The sequence below is a fragment of the Rhinolophus ferrumequinum genome, chromosome 6 (genome assembly GCF_004115265.2).
Source record: "Rhinolophus ferrumequinum isolate MPI-CBG mRhiFer1 chromosome 6, mRhiFer1_v1.p, whole genome shotgun sequence".
NCBI classification, from domain to species: domain Eukaryota; kingdom Metazoa; phylum Chordata; class Mammalia; order Chiroptera; family Rhinolophidae; genus Rhinolophus; species Rhinolophus ferrumequinum.
Genome location: NC_046289.1, coordinates 30,370,900 through 30,397,482, shown reverse-complemented (window position 1 = coordinate 30,397,482; position 26,583 = coordinate 30,370,900). Strand labels below are relative to the sequence as shown.

Genomic DNA, 26,583 nt, shown 5'->3' with positions numbered 1-26,583 from the left:
TTTCCCTACTGTGTTTCCCCGAAAATAAGACCTAACCAGAAAATAAGCTCTAGCATGACTTTTCAGGATGACATCCCCTGAATATAAGCCTTAATGCATCTTTTGGAGCAAAAATTAATGTAAGACCTGGTCTTATTTTTGGGGAAACACAGTATGTTCTTGGCTGGCAAGACAAGGTAACTGGCAACACATGGGCATTGGCTTAGTGAGCCAGGAGCCAGGCTCCCAGGAGGTGCCATTTATTTAATCAAAGTGAATAACATGCTTTGCCTCTTATTTTTAAAAGTACCCTTTCATTAAAACAGCTAATCACATGCATTTTCTAAAACTTTATTGCCGACTTTCAAAGATGGCTGAATTTTAGAATAGTCATTAAGGAAACAATCAAGAAACTATGGGCCACGTGGTGGAAACTGTTTAACAAATCTTGGCATATTGGTTGGTGGTAACTTGTGAAACTTGAAAGACAAATTTAGGTTAAGTAGAGGGATGTATATATCATACAGTGTATGATAGGGTATGTGGAGTTTGTTATACCTACATACCCACATACCCATACAGTGGGTATATGGAGAGAGAATAGACTGAAAATGAGAATAACTTAAAGTTTTAGATTGGGTTAAAGATTGATAGAAGGCTATTGGAGAAAATGAAGATTGGGCATATATAACTATGTTTTTTAAAATAAGAAAGATGAAAAGATTTCCGTATATTCCCTCTGTGGGGAGAGATCTCAGAGAGCAGTTTCCAGGCTCTCAGCCTCGTGTGGAAAGGTGCTGGCTCGGGTAGTAGATAGCCATCAGCTGTGACTAGTTGGCAATCAGCTGTTACCGGTTAGCCATTAGCCACTGATATAACTTCTGTGGCTACGTTGGTTGGTTGGTTTGTTGGCAGAGAAGCGGACAGCAGGTTGTGGATCGTGTGGCTCCTGCTTCCTGTGTCTCCAACCCAGCCGCCAGCGAGAATACAGTGGTATGACTCCCCTATCTATGGCTCTGTTGGTGTTCCTTTTTGGCCTTATCATATCCTCTGTTCTTGTGCGGAGAGTGGGAACAGAGATCCTGCATGACACCCTCCCCCAGAAAACATATTCCTTGGGATAAAGTTGAGGAGAGAATGATGGACTGATCTAATTCAGCACAGAAGGCCTTTCCTATGGGGCTAACAGACATGTCTTATCAAGATGTTGTGTAATGCTATGGATGACCTTGTCTGAGCCAATTAAGAGACCAGAGTCAGTGGTGTGGCTCTCACTTGACTAACTGCCAGCTCAGTGAGGACCAACAGTGTGATAACCCTGCCGAGTTCGTGTAATTTAAGCTGAATTGGAAGAAGCCTAGACACTAGAATGAGGGAGAAGATGGTCCCGTGGCATCCTCTTCTAAACAGATCACTTCTGGAATAATCTCTTTCTAGAAATGCAACTTGGATGCCAATGATGTAACAAGTTTGAGAAATAATGCCTAAATATTTATGTATATTTTTTCCATGCTCTAGAGTTCTCAAAGTGGCTACATTATTTCACAGAGCCTCAAAATAAATCTATGATTTGACATTATCACCATATAACAGATGAGAAAACTGATGCCCAGAGAGGGTAATAGGCTAGCTAGGAGGTGGAGGTTCTAGAACTTAAATACAAGCTCTCTGGCTCCAGGACTGGTGTTTTTTCTAGTATTCCATGAACTGAACTACAACGACCCCAGAGGCAGGGGGTCAGGATTACAGATTCTGAATGCCACATTCCAGAAGGAGCTTTTGAAGAAACTGGAGATGCTTGGCCTGAAATAGAGATGCTTTTTGAGGGCTCATGATAGTTGTTGTCAAATATTTGAAACTGTCATGTGGAGGAGGGAGGCAAATTCTTTATAGTTCTAGAGGGCAGAAGTAGGACTAATTGATTAAAATCATGCATGAAGCCAGAGGGTGATGGCAAAACTGTCTGAAAGAGCGACAAGTGTTGAGCAGCAGAACTGTGTCCAGATAGGTCAACAAAGCAATGGCCCCAGAGCAACAGAGAGCCAGCCCAGAGCTAAGCAGGTGGGAGGGAGGGTCATCAGCATAAAGGTCTGCACCTGGATTTTTGCCTGCTTTGGTGGGTGGGCTGAATCAGTCGAAAGCACCACTCCTGCTCAATTTTGTTTCCACTTCAGCAGTGTCCCCTGAGGTGGCATCCTATCCTGCTGTGGCTGGTCAGTTTGGAAAACTCATCGTTCAGAGCTGACCACAGAACCCTCGTACTCCCCAGTTGGATTGGGCAAAGCCTCTTTCAGTCGGCGGTTGTTCCTGACAAGCCTGCAAGTGCTCCCCACCTGTTGGCTATTTTGGGTTTTCCTGTTTGGGTCTACAGATGCCTTGTGGCTGCCCGCTGCTTTCTCACAGGTGCTAAGAGCACCCACTGCTTGCTGCTGATGGTGGTTTATCCCAACTTGCTTGCGTTTGGGGTTTGTGAGGATACCTCATCAGCTAGTTTAGTAGTAATTGTTGTCCATGGCCAGGTTTGTTGGTTTTGCTACTTACTAGCTCTATTTTCATGTGGAGATTCAAGAAGGCCCAAAACCTTTGCTGCCATATCATTGCCATCTTGCTAGGATTCTCGGGCCTGCTACTATTACTCCAAGTGGCTCTTTCTATGGCGCTCTGGCCAGGTGTCTATTAATTTAATTATATGCAGTTGTCTCTTAGAAACTATCACCGGCATAAAATAAAACACAACACTTCTGTGAATGGCTTGGAGGTACAAAATAAGTTAAGCTCTGGTAGAACATAACTTCAGGAAACTCAAGAAGATTTAAAAACAGATATAGAGGATTTTTTCACAGTGAGTTATGGTCCTGGGCTGGGTAAGGTAGGATGTATATCCACATTTTGCCTTCTTTGCCCCAGTAGAGAACAATTCTCACAGTTGGATGTCTGACTCAGTAATCTGTCGGTTTTGCCTGACTAAAGTCACATCATTGATTGATGCCAAATCTTGCTCAATTAAAAGTTCATTTTTCTTTTTGGCCGTTGGCAAATGCAACATTGATTATGGGTTATTAGCAGCCACCCCCTCAGATTTTGAATGCTCTGGGGGAATTCTCTGCATACCAACTACTGCCACAGCAGCAGGGTTCCGACCACCTTTCTATTCTGGGCCCAAGGACACCTGCTAGTGTGTCTGACTGCAGGAGGTTATTTGCTCAGTCAGGCCCTTCCCAGGGTTATTAAAGGAAAAAAGAAAAGGATCTTTACCTGCTCTCCTGCTCACCCTCAGACCCCCACTGCCCAGCTAAGGAAAAACAGCAGTATTCTGTGATACCATTTGGGTTCTTTTTACTAGTGTATTTATTCGTTTGGTGGTTTGTTCATTTGTTTGTTTGTTTATTCAATAAGTATTTTTGGGAACTAGCTAGTGGGGCAGAATGAAAAAGTACAGAGACTACCAAAGAAGAGACTGAGTCTCGTAAGCCAGGTGTGAAAGCAGTCTCTGCTTTGTTGAGGGGTTTCTAAGCAGGATGTGGAAACTCTGAGCCCATTGCTGCAGCCACACCTTCTGGTAAGGCACTTCCTCTGGGGTTTCTGAGGAGAGAGAAGAGAGCAGCCCTGGTCTGCCAAAGGACTCTCAGTTCGCACTCAACATCTTCCACTTGGGGATGGCCCCCAAGCCCTCAACATGCTCTGGCCTTGAGCTGAGCCTCCATTGGTAGTAAGGCTTTGTACGAATGAAAAGTGGTTGCTCTTCCCTCAGGGCTGAGGCCTCCAGAGGAGCCCTCTGGCAGTATGGAGTTGATGCCCAGAGCTGCCCCTGCAGAGGTTCCTCTGCATTCTTGCCTCAGCTCCTGGCTGAGCCCACAGGTCTCCACCATTACCCAGTACATTTGTTTCCTAGGGCTGCTGGAAAAAATGACCCCAAATGTAGTGGCTGAAAATAACACACATTTATTGTACAGTTCTGGAGGTCAGAAGTCTCACTGGTGTACAGTCAAGGTGTCGGCAGGGCTGGGATCCTTCTGGAAGCCCTGGGGGAGAACCTGCTTCCTTGTCTTTTCCAGCATCTAGAGGCCTCATGTTTCTTGGCTCCTGGCCCCCTTCCTCCATCTTCGAAGCCAGCAGTGTAGCATCTTCTCTCCTCTCTGACTGTTTTTGTTGTCACATCCTCATCACTGACTGACCCTCATGCCCCTCTCTTATAAGGACCCTAGTGACTGAATTCACCTGGGTAATCCAGGATAATCTCCCCATCTCCAGGATCTTAATTTAATCACATCTGCAAAGTCCCTTTTATTACGTAAGGTAACATTCACATGTTTTGGGGGCATTTTGGGGAGACCATTATTCTGTCTACCATACCTGGCTGGCTCCCCCCTTCTTCTTCTTTTTTTTTTTTGGTTTGTTTTAATCCTTTTTACTTTTTCCCTCCATTTTTTATTGTGGCAAAATATACATAATATAAAATTGACCATCTTAATCATTTTTAAGTATACCATACAGTTCAGTAGTATCAAATACATTCATAATATTGTGCCAACTGACTGTGGCTCTGTAGCTCAGGGGTTAGAGCACTGGTCTGGTAATATTGTGCAAACATCACCATCATCTGTTTCCAGAACTGTTTTCATCTTGTAAAACTGAAAGCCCACACCCAGCTACTTTTATCCTGACCAAGGCAAGATAACTCCCCAGTGCAGCTCGGCTGTGGCAATTGTCAAAATGATAATAATGAAAGCTAACATTTAATGAGTGCTTGCCACAAGAAAATAGTTAGATTAAAAAAAAAATAGATAGTTGAGGAAACTGAGGCAGGAGAGGTTAAATAGCTTGCTGAATCTAACCAAACCAGGAAGCAACTAAAGCAAACGGCCTGACTCTAGACTCATGCCACTTCTCTGGAGGAGGAGGTTTACCAGGACACTAGGAGGGCAGACACAAAGAGTTGTTCCCACATGTTGCTTTTGCAGCGGAACCTGAAGTATCTCACATGAAAGGCAGAAGATAAAACTTCTCAGCTGTCTTTGTGGCCAGTGTCAATTAAACAGCATCACTCTAGGGGATTTTTAATCAGACACTTCTGTCTGAAAATGTAATGCTGCTGAAGTAAGCAGGACTTCTCTACACGTTACAGAAGAGCTGTGAAGCTTGTTAGTGCAAATTCCCCCCAGCCCTCCCCCATGTGGTTTGCTGCTGACGCTGCTGTAAAAATGCCTCTGAGTGCTTTTTCCAGGCCTGGTCTCTAGATGGGTCTCTTATCTTGTTGCTTGCTATTAGCAGTGATGTTCCTGTGGGTCTTCAGAAGTCCAATTTTCTTTTTGGAGAACTAGCAAATCTTCACAAGAACTCTGCAAGCCTCTACTCCAGCTGACTGCTGTGTGAAAGATTGGCCCGGCAATCAGAGTTTAGGGGAATGAAAAGGGTTCACAGCCACTCGCCCTGAAGAACACGAGCCCATGGAGACTCCAGGAAATGAAAAGAAAATGCCCAGTTTGGATAGAGAGCCAACAAGACAAATCCTGTTGGTGGTTTGGTGTTAAATGATGCCCTTAATCCCTAGCTCTTGGGACCTGATGTCTCGGTTGAACATTGATCAGCCTTGGTTCAGAGTCTTCTCATTCCCTGCACTTGATGTTCAGGGCTGTTTGCAGGCACAGTAAATATTTGTCCTGTCAAATGGCATTTGGCTGCTCACATGTCTTGTTTAAGAGATAAATGTCAGGGATCTCTCTCCTTCTCCCTCTCTCTGTTGTGAACTACGAGAAGGTGTACATACATCAATATCATTCCTACTCCCCTAACAACTGTGAAGCCACAGATAAAGACTAATATCTCCAGAGTTCTCATATCCTGATTAGCTTTTTGTCAAGTCAAAGTGAAGCCCCACCTGCCTTGGTAATATACGTGCCATCAAGAGCACAGCCTGTTCCAGACCAGAAGCAATTTCTGTTCTGACATGTCTCTGTTATTAAAAAGTTAAGGAGAGCAGAGAAGGGAATACAAGATTGGAACTTTCAAAGATGAAACTACGAAGTTAATGGCACTGAGCCATCTGCTTGGAGACAGAAGGAAATCCACAATGACTTTAGCCAGGAGGAGGTATCAGAAATCCATAGGAAAGATCAGCCACAGGAGGAAAAAGAAATAAAAGAAGAACACTTCTGCCCTATAGATATTATGTCAAGAGACAGGTATAAAGGATAATCATTAATTAGAAGGGAGCAAGCATTGGGGTAGTGGAAGACCATCTCATTTGTAATTGCTGCAAGTTAAAAGAGCATAATTGGAAGTGATGACTCACAACTTCATAACTGTGTATTTAGAAATGGCAAATGATGGATGGGGAATCAGAGAAGGGGTCTTTTTGTGTTTGTGCTATAGTTATAGACAATGATTCCGAGTGGCCTTTGGAAGCTTCTCTCAGGCCGAGGGAGAGGGTGTAGTGAGAAGCAGCCAGAGATTTTCCTGATTTGTAGGAGGGAGTACTGTGCTTGCAATAGTCATGCTATCCCCATGGCCACTGGGGGGAGTGTCACTCTGAGACCTGCTCTGGTGAACAAGGTCTCACGAAGCTCTGGAGTATCATTGGTGAATATTTTGCTTCCAGAATGAGTGCCCTTCCCAAAAAAGATTAGAAAATGAGCTTTACCTTTATTGTCTTTTGTACCTCTGAAACCCAAGGACCAGCCATGCTGTGGAGCTTTGGAGTTTATAAACTATCATATAACACACATGACCTCATGTGATCTTCCCAGCAAGCCCCATGGGAAGTTTAGTAATTATCCTCTTCGGCAGGTGAGGAAACCAAGACCCAGGGGTGTAGCATGACTGCTCAAAGTCACACAGCCACAGGAGAGTCAGGGAGGGGCTCAGATCACAGAGGGGGAGAGTGCGTGATCTATTGCCCTCCCTCAAACTGCCGAGCTGCCAGCTAGTCTATTAACCCAGTGTGTTCATACATCATCTCATGTAATCTCAAAACATCCTGTGAGGCAAGTGTGTTTAATCTGCATTTACTTATTGATGAGGCAAAAAAGGATTAATAAAAGTGAGCCTGAAAGGGGACTGCTGAAGCCTGCACCCCCTTCCCAAGAACCATCCAGGCTCATCCCCTAGAAATAAATCAAGGGTTTCTAAACACTCCTAAAAAGAGGAGATAAGACCCTAACCGGATTAATCTGGTTTTGACGCCAGAGCAAACTGTCCATTACTTGAACCTAGCGTCGTTACAATACAATTAAAATAAAATGAACATTGAAGCCTGCCCTCCCCCCATTCTGTGGGTTTTTCTGTATGCATTATGGACCAGAGCATGCGCAGAAAGAAACTGTTCATATAACCAACATGTATCAATCAAATGACCTAAGTCTATATGCCATATCTTCTGCTATAAGGAAATTTACCTACACTTTCCTGTGTAAGAAAAAGCTAACCTGAAGTTAGGTGCAGTTGTCTGCCTGTGGAGACAGAGTCCCAGAGAGCCGTTTCCAGGCTCTCGGTCTCACGTGGAAAGGTGCTGGCTCGGTGATTAGATGGCCGTCAGCTGTTAATGGTTAGCCATTAGCCACTAATATAACTGCCGTGGCTATGGGGGGGGGTTATGGTTGGTTGGCAGAGAAGTGGACGGCGGATTGCAGCTAGCAAGTGCAGTTAGCAAGCGGGTTGTGGGTTGTGGATCCTGTGGATCCTACTTCCCGTGTCTCTCCCGGCCTCCAGTGAGACTGGGGTGCAGGAAGACCCCTCGTTGGGGTACTGGCAGATGTTTGCTTTTGTGTTTCGACTAGCCGCCAGCGAGAATATAGTGCTATGACTCCCCTACCTATGGCTCCGTGGGTGTTCCTTTTTGGCCTCACCATATTCTGTGTCCTTGTGTGGGGAGCGGGAGCTGGGACCCTGCATGACACTGTCCCCGCAACTTCTATGCCGGCGTCTTCTTCTTGAATAAACTTTCCTTAATCTCTTACTTGTTGAGGCTGTGAATTCGTTCACCTTTTGTGAACAACCAGGGGTTAATTCCAGTGACACAACATTTATGTCATTTAAGCCTGAGGGGATTTCATCCTTAGTTAGAAATGACGAAACAGGTTTCGAGAAGTGAAGTCAATTAAGTCACTCTGCTGTTGCGTGACTGAGCTGGGTTTGAACCCAGTGTCTCGCTGATGACAAACAAAGCCCAGGCCCCTTCTCTAGGCCACACTGCAGCTGCCCGGGTACATAGTCAAGTCCACGTCTCAGCTGTAGGTGTGGGATCTGCTCTGTCTGGAGGACCCCACTGGAGGTTGTGATAGTCCTGCTGTGTCTGTAGGATGCTCTCTCTCTCTCTCTCTCTCTCTCTCTCTCTCTCTCCCTCTCTCTCTCCCTCTCTCTCTCCCTCTCCCTCTCCCTCTCCCTCTCCCTCTCCCTCTCCCTCTCCCTCTCCCTCTCCCTAGCTCTCTCTCTCCCCTGCCCCCCTCACTTCCTTCCCATCATAGTCTCAAACTTTCCAGAGGCAATTATTGAGTACACCAAGCTCTGTGACGGCGCTGGTTATAATCCCACTCACTCAGCAATGAGCGAAGACCCCCGCCTTCCCTGCCCATCCCACTGGAGCCTGGTTTCCCACCTTAGGAGTTCGGCACTTTCCCAGAGCCCCCCTTCATGCAGAGCACAGCAGCTGGGACCACAGGGATTGACAAAAGCAATTGAGTTGACAAAAACACTGGCTGCTTTTGCTGAGTTTATATCACAATTTTGTCTACATTCAAGACAAGCTCATTTTTTCACCAACATAAGCCCCTGGAAGGTTTGACTCCATTTGCTGACAAATAACTTCCTCAGGAACAGAGATGGGGACCCAGACTTGAGTTTTTGACTTGGTGTAGGTCAGGCCTCCAGAAGCCCTGTGACCTTCCCTTTCCAATTACTACTGAACCTGAACCTGGGAAGGATTCAAGCTCAGCACAGGCAGCAGGTAGGGTCGATTTAGATAGAGCCTGTGAGGCTCAAGGCCTCTGGGATTTAGATCCATTAAGGCTGGATTCTTCCTGTTTCCTTCTGTAATCTCCCTTGTAACTTTCCAATTTGAATTTGTTTAAATTGTCACTAGATTGTAGAGCCTTGCTTCAAAAGACTTGTTCCATTGTGAAATAAAGAGTTTTCTTAATATGCAAATGATTATGCAAATCATGTCTTTCCACCACCAGTTCCTCCTTCCTAACCCAAAGCCTGCTGCTCAGACTGCTCCTGTGGTTCAGAGCTGTCTGAGGTCACCCAGGAGCAGGAATCTGGGGCAATTGTAACCATGACTACCACTTATTGAGCACTTACTCTGTGCCAGGAACGGTGCCAAGACCATTATATGCATTTTCTCATTTTTCTTCACAACAACTCTTAGGCTTAGATATTATTAATATTCTTATTTTAATTAGAGAGATTGAGTAACTTGCTCAGGATTACACAGCTTTTGGCAGGGCCAAGGTGGTACCCCGGCTTTCCGAGCTTGAAATCCAATGCCCACGAGCACTGTGCTTTCCAGTGAATGTTTCCGTAGCCAAGTACGAGGACAATGGGGCTGGAGGGTAGAAGGAGCAAAGGGGAAGGTTTGAATCAACTTGATGGGATTCCCTTAGGAAAGCAGGCATAAGACCCAGCACCATATACTGCTTCTGGCACTTAGAACGGTGCCATCGCAGGCAAGGTATTCAACCTTACTTAGCCTATTCCTCACCTATCAAATGGTAATAATAATAATTTACAATTTATCTCTCTGCCAGATTTTCTCGTCATGTTGTATTCTTTATTCCTAGGATGTGCATAAATACACGGCATATAAGAAGTGCCATCAAAATGGTAGATATTATTTGCAATTCACTCATTCATTCAACAAATATTTGAGTGACTCCAGTTATTTTACTGATTTTATTCCATAAGCAGAGTGCCTAGGGCTTAAAAGCTTTTTAAGTGCCTATAAGAATGTTTGATGCTTAAAATAAAATTATTAGCTCCAAGATAGGAAGCAACTTGCTATAGATTCAAAATTAATAAATGCTTAATTGAGTGTCTATTAAACTAACATATGTCAGTCAACTGTTGACAATTTAACTCTTTTATAATTAGGTGTAAATAATATATATATAACAGCATTTATACCACAACAACAAAATGAAGAATTTAACATGTTAAAAGGTAAAATTTTTCGAGATTAAAAAGTCATATATAGATATACTAAGTGAATATACGTCAAGTATTTTATTTAACTTATTAATGAATGAGAAAATCAGCAAGATATTCTCACCAGCTCAATAGAGAATTCAAAGACCAGAGACATATGTAGGTCATGAAATAAATTCACAAATAAATGCAAAACTGGCTTTTTCCATAATGAAGATGGGGGAAGGGATCAATTGTTCCTCCACCAGACAGAATTAATTTGCATGTTTATAGACAATAATTATTTGCATTGCTATCATTTTTAAAAATAACTTACAGAATTGTAAAATAGCTCAAAGACAATAAAAGGTTTGAATCCCATAGAATAAGGTAAGCCAAAATGGTGTGCTCTAGATAACTTAGTTTGCCAATGAACACATCCATGAGTTTTTGGCTACTTTTGGGTACATTTCAAAGTCTTTCACAACTTTTTCTGACAGCCTTTCTCCCTTGTCTTGTGATTATAGAATCTCAAAGAAAGATTATTCTTTTTTTAAGACTTCATTTATTTATTTTTAATTAAAGTTTATTGGGGTGACAATTGTTAGTAAAGTTACATAGATTTCAGGTGTGCAATTCTGTATCACATCATCCATAAATCTCATTGTGTGTTCACCCAGAGTCAGTTCTCCTTCCATCTCCATATATTTGATCCCCTTTACCCTCATCTACCGCCCCCTCCCCCCGTACCCTCTGGTAACCATTAAACAAACTATTGTCTGTGTCTATGAGTTTTTGTTTCTCATTTGTCTTGTTCTTTTGTTGTTTTTGGTTTATATACCACATATCAGTGAAATCATATGGTTCTCTGCTTTTTCTGTCTGACTTATTTCACTTAGCATTATAATCCCAAGATCCATCCATGTTGTCACAAATGGTCCTATTTCATCTTTTCTCACCGCTGAATAATATTCCATTGTGTATATATACCACAACTTCTTTATCCATTCATCTATTAAAGGACATTTTGATTGTTTCCATGTCTTGGCCACCATAAATAAAGCTGCAATGAACATTGGAGCACACGTGTCTTTATGTATAAATGTTTTCAGATTTTTTGGGTAGATACCCAGGAGAGGGATTACTGGGTCATATGGTAATTCTATTTGTAACTTTTTGAGGAACCTCCACACTGCCTTCCATAGCGGCTGCACCAATCTGCATTCCCACCAACAGTGTATGAGGGTTCCTTTTTCTCCACAGCCTCTCAAACACTTGTTACTATTTCTCTTGTTGATGACAGCCATTCTAACTGGGGTGAGGTGACATCTCATTGTGGTTTTTATTTGCATTTCTCTGATGATTAGTGATGTTGAGCATTTTTTCATATGTCTATTTGCCATTTGTATGTCCTCTTTGGAGAAATGTCTCTTCAGGTCCTCTGCCCAATTTTCAATTGGGTTGTTTGTTTTTTTGTTGTTGAGTTGCATGAGTTCCTTGTATATTTCGATATTGGCTCCTTATTGGAGGCACTGTTTGCAAAAATCTTCTCACATTTAGTTGGTTGCCTCTATATTTTGTTGATGATTTCTTTTGCTGTGCAGAAGCTTTTAAGTTTGATATAGTCCCATTGATTTATTTTAGCTTCTACTTCCCTTGCCTTTAGAGTCAAATTCATAAAATGCTCTTTGAACCCAAGGTCCATAAGTTTAGTACCTATGTTTTCTTCTATGCAGTTTATTGTTTCAGGTTTTATGCTTAAGTCTTTGATCCATTTTGAATTAATTTTGGTACATGGTGACAGATAGCAGTCCAGTTTCATTCTTTTGCACGTGGCTTTCCAATTCTCCCAGCAACATTTATTGAAGAGGCTGTCTTTTCTCCATTGTATGTTTTTTGCTTCTTTGTCAAAAATTATCTGTCCATATTTATGTCGTTTTATTTCTGGGTTCTCAATTCTATTCCATTGTTCTATGTGTCTGTTTTTCTGCCAATACTATGCTGTTTTGATTATTCTTGCCCTGTAGTACAAGCACTAAAGTCAGGGAGTGTGATACCTCTAGCATTGTTCTTTATTCTTAACATTGCTTTGGCTATTCAGGGTCTTTTGTGGTTCCAAACAAATCTGATGATTTTTTAGTTCTATTTCTTTAAAAAATGCCATTGGGATTTTGATGGGGATTGCATTAAATCTGTATATTGTTTTGGGTAATATGGATATTTTAACTATGTTGATTCTTCCAATCCATGAGCACGGAATGTCTTTCCATTTCTTTGTGTCTTCTTCAATTTCTTTTAAAAATGTCTTATAGTTTTCAGCATATAGGTCTTTCACATCCTTGGTTAAGTTTATTCCTAGGTATTTTATTCTTTTTGCTGCAATTGCAAAAGGAATTGTTTTTTTATTTCTTTTTCTGAGATTTCATTGTTAGTATATAGGAATGCAATGGACTTTTGTACGTTGATTTTGTAGCCAGCAACTTTACTGTATTCGTTGATTGTTTCTAATAGCTTTTTGGTGGAGTCTTTAGGGTTTTCTATATATAACATCATGTCATCTGCAAAGAGTGACAATTTAACTTCTGCATTCCCAATTTGGATGCCTTTTCTTTCTCTTGCCTGATTGCTCTGGCGAGGACTTCCAACACTATGTTGAAAAGCAGAGGTGATAGGGGACAACCCTGTCGTGTTCCTGAACGTAGAGCAAAGGGCTTCAGTTTCTCACCGTTAATTATGAGGTTAGCTGAGGTTTGTCATATGTGGCCTTTATTATGTTAAGGTATTTTCCTTCTATACCTATTTTATTAAGTGTTTTAATCATAAATGGATGCTGTATCTTGTCAAATGCTTTTTCTGCATCAGTTGATATAATCATATGATTTTTGTCCTTTATTTTGTTTATGTGATGTATCACATTGATGGATTTGCATACGTTGAACCATCATTGTGCCCCTGGGAGGAATCCCACTTGGTTGTGATGAATAATCTTTTTAATGCATTGTTGCATTTGATTTGCTAGAATTCTGTTTAGGATTTTCACATCTGTATTCATCAGAGATCTGTAGTTTTCTTTTTTTTGTGTTGTCCTTACCAGGTTTTGGTATCAAGGTAATGTTGGACTCATAAAATGAGTTAGGGAGTACTGTCTTTTCTTCAATTTTTTGGAAGAGTTTGAGCAGGATTGGTATTAGATCCTCTTTGAAGGTTTGGTAGAATTCACTAGTGAAGTCATCTGGTCCCAGACTTTTGCTTTTGGGAAGGTTTTGGATGACTGATTCAATTTTGTTACTGGTGATCGGTCTGTTTAGATTTTCCAGTTCTTCATGGTTCAGCCTTGGAAGGCTATATGTTTCTAAGAACTTGTCCATTTCTTCTAGGTTATTGAATTTGGTAGCATATAGTCCTTCCTAGTATTCTTGGATAATCCTTTGTATTTCTGTTGTCCGTGATAACTTCCCCGTTTTCATTTCTGATTTTGTTAATTAGTGTCTTCTCTCTTTTTATCTTAGTGAGTCTAGCTAAAGGTTTGTCAATTTTGTTAATCTTTTCAAAGAACCAGCTCTTTGTCACATTAATTTTTTCTATTGTCTTTTTGTTCTCTATTTCATTTAGTTCTGCTCTGATTTTTATTATTTCCTTTCTTCTGCTGCCCTTGGGTTTCATTTGTTCTTCTTTTTCTAGTTCTTTAAGGTGTAACGTGAGGTTATTTATATGGGATTTTTCTTGTTTCGTGAAATAGACCTGTAATGATATAAATTTCCCTCTTAAAACTGCTTTTGATGCATCCCAAAAATTTTGGTAGGATGTATTTTCATTTTCATTTGTTTCTATGTATCTTTTGATCTCTCCTCTAATTTCTTCTTTGACCTGGTCGTTCTTTAAAAGTATGTTGCTTAATCTCCATGTATTTGTGGATTTTCCTGCTTTGTTTTTGCAGTTGATATCCAATTTCAAAGCCTTGTGATCAGAGAATACTTGGTATGATTTCAATCTTCTTAAATTTGCTGAGGCTAGTTTTATGTCACTATATGTGGCCTATCCTTGAGAATGTTCCATGTGCACTAGAAAAAAATGTATAGTCTGATGTTTTAGGATGAAGTGCTCTATAAATATCAATTATGTCCATTTCATCTAATATGTCATTTAGGGCTGCTGTTTCATTATTTTCTGTTTGGATGACCTATCCATAACTGTCAATGATGTATTTAGGTCCCCTAGTATAATTGAGTTTTGGTCAATTTTTCCCTTTAGTTCTGTTAGTAGTTGCTTCGTATATTTTGGTGCTCCCCGATTGGGGGAATAAATATTGATGACTGTTATGTCTTCTTGTTGTATAGTTCCCTTTACCATTATGAAATGTCCATCTTTGTCTCTTGTTACCTTTTTCACCCTGAAGTCTGTTTCATCTGAAATCAGTATGACTGCACCTGATTTTCTCTGGATACCATTTGCTTAGAGTGTCAATTTCCACCCTTTCACTTTGAGTCTATGCTTGTCCTTGTAGCTTAGATTTGTCTTTTGGAGACAGTATGTGGTTGGGTTTAGTTTTTTTATCCAATCTGGTACTCTGTGCCTTTTTATGGTGAGTTCAGTCCATTTACATTTAGGGTGATTATTGATATGTGAGGATTTCCTATCGTTCTATCTTTAGTTTTCTGGTAAGACTGTGTCTCCATTGTTTCTTTGCCTTTTTGTTGTTGTCTGTTATTTTTGTGTGGTTGTATTCTATGATGTTTCCCTCTGTTTCTTCTTTTATTACAGTATATATTTCAGTTCTGGATTTTTTTTGAGTGGTTACCATTAAGTTTATGTAAAAGAAAGTTTGATATTTAGAGTATTCCATTTTCTTCAGTATGCTTACTTTCTCCACTCCCATATTCCAGTTCAGGCCTTTACTCTCCCCCTTTTTATGTTTTGGTTGCCACAAATTGTCCCTGTTGATGGTGTTTGAATAGCCTCCTTTAGTATTTCTTGTAGTGCAGGTTGTGTATTAGAAAATTCCCTCAGCTTCTGTATGTCTGGAAAGGTCTTTATTCCTCCTTCATATCTAAAAGATATCTTTGCTGGGTATATTATTCTTGGCTCATAGTTTCTCTCTTTCAATAGTTTGAATATTTGGTTCCACTCCCTCCTGGTTTGTAGAGTTTCTGCTAAAAATCTGATGATAATCTAATGGGCTTTCCTTTGTAGGTTACCGTCTTCTTTTCCCTGGTTGCCTTGAGGATTCTTTCTTTGTCGTTGATTTTTGACAGCTTCAATACAATGTGCCTTGGAGAAGGCCTGTTGGGGTTGAGGTAATTAAGTGTTCTATTTGCTTCTTGGATTCGAGGATCCAGTTCTTTCCACAAGTTTGGGAAGTTCTCGTCGACTATTTGTTTGAATATACTCTCTGTTCCCTTCTCTCTTTCTTCTCCTTCTGGTATGCCCATTATTCTTATATTGCTCATTCTGATGGAGTCAGAAAGTTCTTGTAGAGTTCTTTCATTTCTTTTAAGTCTCAAGTCTCTTTCTTCTTCCATCCGTGTCATTTCCAGGTTTCTATCTTCGATGTCACTGATTCTTTCCTCCATCTGGTCAACTCTACCACCTAAGCTGGCTATTTCATTCTTAATTTCTTCTGTTGAGTTCTTAATCTCTAGAAATTCTATTTGGTTCTTTTTTAAAATTTCAATGTCTTTGGTAAAATGTTCATGTTGTTCTTTGATTGTGTTTCTGAGTTCATTAAACTGCCTTTCTGAGTTTTCTTGCATCTCGTTGAGTTTTTTCAGAACTGCAATCTTGAATTCTCTGTCATTTAAGTCACAGATTTCCATATCTTTAAGTTCATTTTCTGGAGACTTTTCACTTTCTTTCTGAGCTGTCTTGTTGCCTTGGTTATTCATGGCAATTAATGATTTATTATTTCTCTTCCTAGACATCTACAGGAGTGGGTTCTGCAACAGGTTGATAAGTAGAGGTCTTTCTTTTGCTTTCCAGTACGTGTTGGTAGAATGTTTTATTTTCTCTCCAACTGCAGCCTTTTTTCTCTCTCACACTGTAGTTTAATGTTTTCTCTACACTATTCCAGCTTCTCACACAATGGTGGGATTCCCTGGAAGGCAGGCTTCTCCTCTGTGAACAGTTTGCCTGGGTCATAGGGCACTGCGTCCCTGTGGTGATGCAGAGAGCTTTTGATGTTCCAAAGCTCTTCCTGCCTCTGATTCAGAGCCCGTGTGTTTCAGGAGTTCTGTTTACTCCTTCAGGGATCTGCCCAGATAGGTGCGGACAGGGGTGGGGTGAGTTGTGAGAATTGGCCCAGAGCAATGGCAGCAATCACCACCACAGCCGGTCCTGCCTCCACAGCTCCCAACCCCCTGCTGGAACTAGTTGGGCTGTGGATCTGTGTCTGCAGACCACAGTTCTCAGAACAGCAAATATTCTGTTCTTTTGATCTGACACTGCTACTGTTCCGCTTCTAGCACTGGGCAGGTGGGGGTGGGGCTCGCTCTGGGAGGGTAGGAAGACGGCGGCTAGTCTCAGTGCCTACGGCTTCTGTTCTCTGCGGCAGTGAGGGCTTAAACCTCTGTTTTCAGCCTTCTTCCCTCAGTCTTTGTTTCAAGGTCTCTGCCATGAGCGATGGGTTCAGCCATGTTATATGCTGTCCCCTCAGCCCTGTGGGCCATAAACGGAGCCCTAGCAGTCCAAGTTCTTCCCTCTCCTGCAGCTGCGGTAGTTCCGGGATGCAGTGAGCTTGGAGCACTAAGGTAGGTCTGGGTCCTGCGCCCGAGCCGCTCCGTCTCCTCACTTCTCACTTCCCTCCTCCCCTGCTCGTGCAATTTGCCCACCTTTAGGTGAATTCAGTAGTGAGCCTCTTTGTCTTGCCTGTCTGCTGTGCAGGGTGTTCTTTGTGGAGTTATAGCTGTTCAATTTGTTGTAAATTGCAGAGGAGATTTCCAGAGGCTCACCTCACGTCACCATTTTGATGATGTCACCAGAAAGATTATTCTTGACCACAAAGAAAGGTTGATTTCAATAGGACTGGCCTGATTATTTATATAAACACAGCAAGGGTTTTTATTTAACATGTAGACTTCCTGAAGTTTGCTTTGCAATGCTTGAGCCATATAGTATTGAACAACTTATAATGTCACAAAATTTTGTCTGGGAGATTTCATAAGGACTCTCAGATAGATTTAAAAGCCTCAACTAGTTACTATTTTGAGAATAGGAAACCAATCCTAAGAAACTCTTTCCACCAAAGTTTGCTTGCAATACCTATGAATTTAGGTGAATTCGTTTCTTCTTAAGGACCCCCAGATAGCCTACGGTTCCTGGTCTGTCAGGAAGTGACCTTTCTAACCACCTGAAAGGCTGGTACCCTGTCAGCCAGGAACCAGGCCAGTTTTTCTGGGAGGGTTTTGTAGGCATCAATTCCATAAGTACAGCCAATCTTTGTCTCTTAAAGCAAAGTGATGGTTATATCTGATTCAATGACCACCACTCTCAAACATCACACTATAGATACGGTCTATATTGCACAGTCAATCTGCCCAATTATATCCTGGTAAAAAGAAGAACTGATTCTTATTGAAATAACTATATTGCTATGAAAAATGAGACTCTTTAAGAGTGTCTGAGTTCTGGGGACCTAGTGAGAATCAGATATCATTTAAAACCTGTTTCATTTCAGTTTGAAAAGCAGAGTTTACTAAATTATTGTGGATTGTAGAAGTATAAGACAAAACAGAAATGGTGTTTTTATAGTCCAGAAAATAAAATGTTAAAAAAAATTAACAAAATTCCAGATAACCACAATAAAATTTCTTTCATCAATTTATTTAGTCCTATAATTAATTCTTGTTCTCCTGGATCTTTGATTAGCAGTCTTATGAAGCTGTCTCCTCCTTAACTAAAAGGAGTTCTGGAAATTTTGACTCAGCCCACTGGTTTAAGGAATGTCATCTCAAAAGACTACCCATGCTTTGCAATGTCAGTAGTTTGACATACTTGGTAAAGTCTTTTTCAATGAGACCGAGAATGTCCTTTATCGAAGACATAAATTCTGGCCTGCACCTGATGGCATCACCTCAGGGAAGCATTAGAGTAAAACAAAAACCATCTGTAGATAACAAAAACTGTGGTTAATTTATTACTGATAATTTCAAAATGTAAAAGGTCTGATGACGTGCAAAACAAAGACAATAAAGTCATTCAAAAAATTTAGACAAAACATCCCTAAGGATATTGATTACCCTTATTTCCAAAGAAGTCAGTGGATGCCATATTGGTTTATAAAAATGTATAAATACAATTTTTATAAAGGGAAACAAACTTGAGACATAGCATATAATAATCCCAAGACATAATATACACAATATACCAAGAACATACCAAGAATATCAAGTAAAGAGAGTCAATAAATCTGGATTTCATTTTATATTTTTATAGAATATATAAATGGGTTTTTATATTTCCATTTATATGCCCATATTCCATGAGTAAATCTGATGTATATTTCTAGCTGAGAATCAATGCCTAGAGAGACAGGATAGTTAGCATGTTGCTAGCTAGACAGTGGGGTCCCTGGTGGAATAAAAAAGCAGCCATATCCTGAAACTCCAGGCCCTGGAATGTCTCCTTCATTCCAGGACAGAGACATGAAAATCTCAAATCTCTTCTGGCTGGCAAAGGAGCAGATCTGATAGATAGGAATGGGCTGGTTCATTAATCCCTTCAGGATGAGCAAACAGGACAAACCTAACAGATGAATTCTATTAGAAGGCTCTAGCCCCCTTCCCCAAGCAGGTAGGGGAAAGTATAAAAGTAAAAGCCTTTTGCCTTAGTCAGTGGGCACCCCCATTCAGGACCCCCTCCCGCTCGGGAGCTGCAACCTCTTCTCCTGCCTCTAATAAACTATCCTCTTTTTAAAACTCTGCCTCTCCCTGGTCCATGTGTCCTTTCTTCGGCTTCACGAGACACGATCCCGCGCCACACCCAGAAACTGCTGGCAGATCCAACATCATCTACATCACTAGAAGCCTCTAGATTCAAACTAAAGAAGTAAAGTTCAGACTAAGTAAGTCTTTCAAATAATAACTGTATTTATAACTGATAACATCGTCCTGCTATGGATTAATACCATCAGGTAAAGCATCTCCAGGACATTAAGAAAATATAGGAAAACTTGAAAGCATCTATTTCTTAAGAGTTTTAATCAGTGTGCCCCCTGAGGTGAAAACATTATAGAAAGCAAGAACACTGACAAATTTCCAGAGACTTCCCACAAAGCATACAGTTTCAGAAGTATTTATTTTTATACCATTTTATTTATACAAATTTCACCTAGGGCTCACTGAGTGTCTCTGCTGATAGTTCTTCCCATGAAACTCTTACAATAGTCACATATCAGACAAACCTAATTATTTCTAGTACTTCTTGTTTTATAAAGTAAAAGAAAAAATGACTGAGTTTTTTCCAGGGGCTGTCTGGGAAATCTCAAAGATGGTTTTAGGTATGAAAAATATCCTGACTGGTTTGTTTTCTTCTATATTTAGGATCCCATTTTGGGAAGGCAAAATAAAAAAAAGTTGTCAGATGAGTTTGGACAATTGATTCAGCGAGGCTCATGGATGCCTGAGAAACAATATTTGATTACCTACTTAATCAAAGTGACAATAACATTTAAAAATACACATCGACGGCAATGCAATTGAAAAGAACCTTACCTCTTTTATAAATGAGGAGGCTTTGTGCTGTTTTTTTCCTTCAAATAATCAAGGACATAACAAAGTCAACATAAAACACACACAAAAAATTATTCTAGTAAGACACAGAATCTTTTCTCTCCAGGCAGTTTACATAGAAAGTAAAGAAGCACCATTCATATTATAAACAAAGACATTTATCAGTAAACCAGGGAAGCAAACCCATCAAAATAGAGTGAACTTTGCTAAGATTCTAACATCTTTCATAACTTCTTTTCAGACTCAGGTATTATCAACAAAGGCAAGTAGAATTCACATTTTGAGTTTTTTCTTTCATTATTGTCTTTCATATTGTGGAACAAATTGAAACTTTGCATTAGGACAGATCAAAACAAATTTACTTATAATTCTGAAATGTTATTTATATAAACATGCAATGTATTCATTACTACTATCTTGAAATTAAATAATAGATCAGTGTATTTTTTAAATTCTTGGTTTTAATTTTTGATATGATATTGATAGTTATAATCCATATATATATACACAGAAGCCCTTTGGGGTCCCCAACAAATGCCAAGAGTGCAATGGTCTGGAGACCAACAAAATTAAGGAGTGCTGCTTTAGGATATAACTATTCTTTTTCTTTAAAAAATCAAGAAACATATGGAGTTGGATTTCTCTCACTATTGCTCCGAAGTGTAGTTGCAACCACTCATATTAATTATAACTTTTAACAAAAGCAACGAACTTCACATTCATAGAGAAAAGTGGGTGTGGAGTGGGTAATTGAGAACTTTCTGTCATAGACCAGTATTACAGCACATTAGGAAAGCTCATGAATATACTTTTCTATAGCCATACACTTCTCTTTTACATATTCATAAAATAACAAAAATTAACATGCTTGCTAACATGACCCATAGATATAGCCCCTCTAGAGCACATAATTTATATGTTTCAGTATTCTATCTTGCTTAGAAATTATCTAGAGATTCAATGACTATCCATTAATTACCTTAATTTAAGGTCTTAAGCTACTTAGGAATCTTGGAAATTATCTTCAAGCTGGCACACTATAAAACATAATCATTCTTGAAATAAAGTTATGAAAAATCATGATTCAAATTTTGTTGAACACAAATTTATATAGGAATAATGTTTATTTAATCAGTAACCTGTATAACTATGGGGAAAATGCACCCAAGTAAAATAAAACGTATGCTTCAATTATATTCAACCCTGATAAATCAGAGAGGGTACAACTGTTCTATTAAACCAAACATATACAACTAGTATTATTTGCCAAAGATTTACTTTAATTGTGTAAACTTGGATTCTTAAAATGTTTCTGAGTTAGTTTTATTTTTACTTTAGCTCATTAAAAGCATTAGAAATTAAACTCATTTTACTAAAATTGTAGGAATATTTGATTTATATAAGCACTTATTTATCTCTTTGAATCAATCACAATATAGCTTAAGATACTTTATAATCTAATTTACTAATACCCTCTCAAAGTAGGAACATTTCACTCTCACACTACAAGAGGTAAAGGCCTGAGTTATAGACACAGATATACAGACACAAAAAGAGCTTCGAACTTCAATTCTACAGTTTTAGCCACAGGTTAAAAGACATTAGAAGCACAGAACACAAAAACTCATTGGTCTAGATATCAAAGAGTTTCTCCTTCCTGGTGGACACAAAATTCTTTGAGCTCATAATTGGCAAATTAAAAAACAAATAAGACTAACCAACCAGATTTTCTGTCATCTCTTTACTCAACAGAAAATAGATTTCCATAATTTATGAATTCATGTACAGAAATTATAAAGTCGTCAGACTATAAAACCAAAATTGGTAGAGAGGAAAAAGAAAACAAACTAGAGAAACAGGGTCCACAAATTTCTGTTGCTACTTCAGGTTCACCTTTGGGAGTGAACTGACATACCTGGCTTCAGCTGCCCATGGGATGCACTTGGCTGGCAATACAATTTCTCCTGCTTTGTGAACTTGGTGGAAGATCACTAAAGCTGATAAAGAATAACTTTTTATTAAAAAAAAAAAAAGATAAAAGCACGGCTCCCATGTAAATACAAAATGAACACATGTCAATACTTTTATTTAAACTCATTAATAAGAGAACCAGTAAGATGTTACAAGTGAATCAAAAGAGATGTCAAAGAGCATAGACACATATAAGCATGAAACATGAATTTACAAATAAATACAGAACTGGTTTTTCCCACGGTGAGGGGAGAAGGGAAACCCATTTTCCTTCTATGAGACAAAATATATTTTCATGTTTATAGACCAGAAAATTTGCATTGCTATCAGTCGTCTACAATTTACAGAATTGTAAAACAACACAAAGACAATGAAAGGGGCACACTCTAGCAATCAGATAATTTGGAAAGGTGTGCTTTAGACAACATACTTTTCCACTGCAGACATACCATAATTTTTTCAGGGGGTCTATTTCAAATTCTTTCACAGAGCTCAAAAGTATAAAAATTATAAAGATCACACAAATCCTTTAAACATTTTTACAGCAAAATAGTTACATTAAATGTGGACTATAAGTAGCCTTAACACGTTTGGTTTGATGTGGAGTGAAATGGGGTCTGTGAAGGTGCCCAGGATTTATGAAGGTCTCCTTGGTGTTGAATAGGTGCTAGCACTGTGTTAAGTGTGTGTGTATGTGTGTTTGGGGGGTGGGGGGCTCATTGAGAAAAAGGGAGATTTAGGCCAAGCTTTTAAACAACTTACATTCCATCATGGTGTACAAAAATTAAGTTAATTAATTAACTTAATTTTACATATTGACATGCAATTAACAAATGAACTGAATTTAGTAAAAAAGTATGGTGTAGAGGGAATAAAACTAAGGTTGTAGGGCAGACATTGTTGGTTGTTGACTTTCTTGAGATCAGTTCCCCCAGTTTTTTTCAGGTATCGAGTCTTAGGGTGTGTAGGGAAGGTCGGCTCTTCCCTCAATTCCAGGGGATGGTCAAAGACAGTCATGATAATTTATTCTCTCTGCCTTTCTCTCCATTACCACTGAAATGATTCTCCTTCTGGCACTATTACCTCTCTTTTGGGTTATTACCTATCTCCAGTGTTGTTATTCTACAAATCATTTTCTTTCTTTTTAAAAAAATTAACCTATTTTAAATTATGAAAAAATAACCACACACAATGAAAAACACACAAAACAAAAAATAAAGAATAGCTTTTTGTAAAATGAACATTTATATAACCATCATTAAGGTAATAAAATAAAATATTGTTAGCAGCCCCAAATTCTTCCATTCGTCCTTTTCTGATTGTGTCCCTCCCTTACTGCCAGAGGAAATCACTGTGATTTTGTGTAACCCCATCCAGTCTTTTCTTCAGGGTTTTACCACCTAATTTCCAGGTCTTGGTTTCTCTAATAAAAGGAACCAGTGTTCCTTGGGAAAATGGCAGATTACAAGATTTGGGCATAGAAAATGCAAAATGAGCTTGGAGCATCTTGTGGTACCAGAAAAAAAGGAAGTGCTTGAAAAAAGATAGGGTATATCAAAAAGACAGGAACCCAACTTAAGGAACAAACAGTGGTCGAAGTTGGAACAATTAGAGCAATAAAATAAATGATAAAATTGGGCTCTAACCTATAGACAAACAAATATCCATGAGGCCATACTCATGTAAATAAATAAACAAATAAACAAACAAACAAATACAGTTTTTTTCTTATAGAATAATTCACATCATTTAAGGATGCAGGCATCCTTGGATTACTAGGTGTGCTGGCAGAAAAATGGATCCCCAAGGATCTCCATGTCCTAATCTCCGAAATTTGTAAGTATGTTATATGGCAAAGGGACTTCCCAGATACAATCAAATTAAAGACTTTGAGTTGGGGTGATTATCTGGGTGAGCCCAAGGTCCTTGGAATTAATGTTGCATCTCTAGGGAACTTCCTAAAAAAATAAAGAGTAATAGGTTACATAACTAACAAAGTGGGAGGGGGCAGTGGAATGTAAAAAACAAGCAAAGAAAGATCTTGATTAATCTTAGAGGACAAAAAAGAAAATAAAAAGGAACATAGAATGGATAGGACAACTAGAAAACAGACAGTAAAATGGTAGATTTAAATCCAAGTCAGGGAATGAAGTGATAAAAGCAAGGCTGCAGAACTATGTGCATCTTTTAAGGAATTTTTTATAGGCTTGTCAACTGTGAATGTTTCTGGAAGAACATACAGTGTTTCACTGAGGTCTCAGATGAAAGAAAGGCTTTTCTTTCATGGTTAGACATTTCTGACCATGTGAATGTATTACATTTTCAATTTTAAAAATGTTAATTAAATGTTTGTTGAATGAATACACTGCTTATGAAAATTTATTAAACAGACTTGTCTTTTTGGATTAAATATAGGTTTTCTCTTCCCTTCCCTACTACCTAATCTTCTCTCTTTTTCCCTTCCTTCTTTTAACAGGTTGTACCTGAAAGGGGATTAAAGTGGCTTAATTCAAATTTTGCAATTTAGAAAGCACCTGTTGCACGCCACCCTTTGTCTGAGAGAAGTGTTTTCAGTAGCTGATCCCTGGTGAATCCATGCAGAAGGCCACCTCCCCACGAGTGGGCTGCGTCTGTGAGTGAGCAGTGAACTGCTTCTTCCTCAGGGTAAGCTTGACATTCCCATGGTTTGCAAGGGAGGGGGCTGGTCTCCAGTGACCTCAAAACTAAACTTTATATGTATTAACTCTTTTCATTCAGCAGCTGCAGCCACATTCATTTACATATTGTCTATGGTTGCTTTCATGTTTAAAATGGCAAAGTTGAATAGTAGCAACAGTGACTGTATGACTCTCAAGCTTGAAATATTTGTTCTCTGGCTCTTTACAGTTACACTGTTATAAACTACACACAGAGCCAGGGAGAGTACAACGTGTCATTTGGACTAAACTTGGACACACCCAGGGCTAACCTTGACTTAGTAGGGATTGGGAGACAAGAAAAATTTAGGGCCAAGTCGTCTGGTGGTCATTTTACGATTGAACCCTGGCATACTTTAGTGAGCACTTTTTCTAAGAGAGCTCATGTTTTATTGCAGAGTGATGGAGTTCAGCAACGAGTAAGGGGAGAGCAGGTTCTGCCTGCAACTGCTTTTCTTGGCAGTTGGTTAGTGGTGAGTATAAAAGAGGATGAATAAATGCCATGGGTCTACACCCATGTGTGCGGCAGCTGGAAGCACTGGGTTTGGTGAATACCTAGCTACATGAATAATGATGAAGCACCTAGCTACAATGAATAATGAAAAAACGTATTTTGTGAAAACAGCAGTGAACAGAATGAGATCTATCATACGAAACTGTTTATGCTAATTAAAATGTATGCATACATATCAACAATTTGCATCTTGTTATACCATTATAAGCAAAAAGATATACACTGAACATATTATAACTGCCTTGTGGGGGAGCACCAAGGGGATGGGTGGCTCTGGGAATAAAAACTGGATTAATGAATATATAAGACAATTGGAGAGGCCTCACATGGGCAAAGGATGACAACGTGCCATGAGTAGAGGTGTTTAACCAAAAAATAACAATGAAACAGAAGGATGGGAGGGAGAGAGAGAGAAAGAGGGAAGGAGAAAAGGAAGGAGGAAGGAAAAAGGGAGGGAGGAACAAGACTGAAAGAAACTGGAGACATCCTGATATGTCATAGCTCTGACAACTGAATGAATTTGCAACCTTGTGGCAAGCTGTCGAGACTCAGCTTCCGAATAAGCCGGAGTCTAAATGGTGGAGGCAGTGGTGGTGACGATGGTGATGATGATGAGTGTGTGTGTGTGTGTGTGTGTGTGTGTGTATGTATGTAAGATAGGTAGGGAGGAGTCAGAGCTGGGGGACTCCAAGCCAAATGGGGTGAAGTTCAGTCCTCAGAGAAAGGGTCTAGTCTAGGGCAGGTAGGCTGTGAGGGTCCCAGAAAAGTTGGTGTCAGGCCACAGTTGGGATCCACAGCCCAACTGAGGAACCTGTCGCTCTGGGGATGGTGTGGCATGTGTAGGTCAGGGGAGAAGGCTCCAGCTCTTCACATACTCATCTCAGGCGTATTAGGTCTTAAACTTAGTCCATTCTAGGGAGTGGGCTCTGAATATAACACTAGGTTCCCTATTGGCTCAGGGACTGAGCAGAAGCCTTGGGCAACAATATGTTAAAGGTCATCAGGGGCGATCTTTGGATCCTCTGGGGAAATGCCATCATCTGTCTTTACTTAATTTTCACAAATTTGGGATTATAATACCTGTTCTGACAGACTCACCGATACAGAGAACAAACAGATGGTTGCCATGTGGGAGGAGCTAGGTGTAAAACGGTGAAGAGATTAAGAAGTACAAATCGCAGCTACAAATAGTCATGGGGATGTAAAGTACGGCACGGGGAATATAGAAAATAATATTGTAATAACTATGTATGGTGTCAGGTGGGTGCTAGACTTATTGGTGAGATCACTTTATAAGTTACATAAATGTCTAATCACTATTCTGTACACCTGAAACTAATATAAAATAATACTGAAGTCAACTTTAATTGGAAAAAAAAACCAAACCAAAACAAAAAATAATACCTGTTCTAAATACCTCATTGGATTATTTTGGTGAAATAATGAGATGACATATATGGAAGCACTCTGGAAAAATAAAGTACCCAAAACCTTAGTTATTAATATATTTAAGCAACTTCTTAGAAGTTATTTCCTTCTTCCCATTCACTCCATCGACCTAGTTTGTCGTATAGAAAGAAGA

General features: G+C 39.7%; 1 long non-coding RNA gene across 1 annotated transcript in view; it reads left to right on the top strand.

Annotated features, from left to right (window-relative positions):
• Positions 1–24,960, top strand: part of LOC117023677 (uncharacterized) — a 122,402-nt gene extending 97,442 nt beyond the window's left edge. Inside the window, exons 2-3 of the long non-coding RNA XR_004423240.1 lie at positions 24,268–24,455; positions 24,886–24,960. This is a non-coding gene — a long non-coding RNA (uncharacterized LOC117023677). The remainder of the gene's footprint in view (positions 1–24,267; positions 24,456–24,885) is intronic.
• The last annotated feature ends 1,623 nt before the right edge of the window (positions 24,961–26,583 follow it).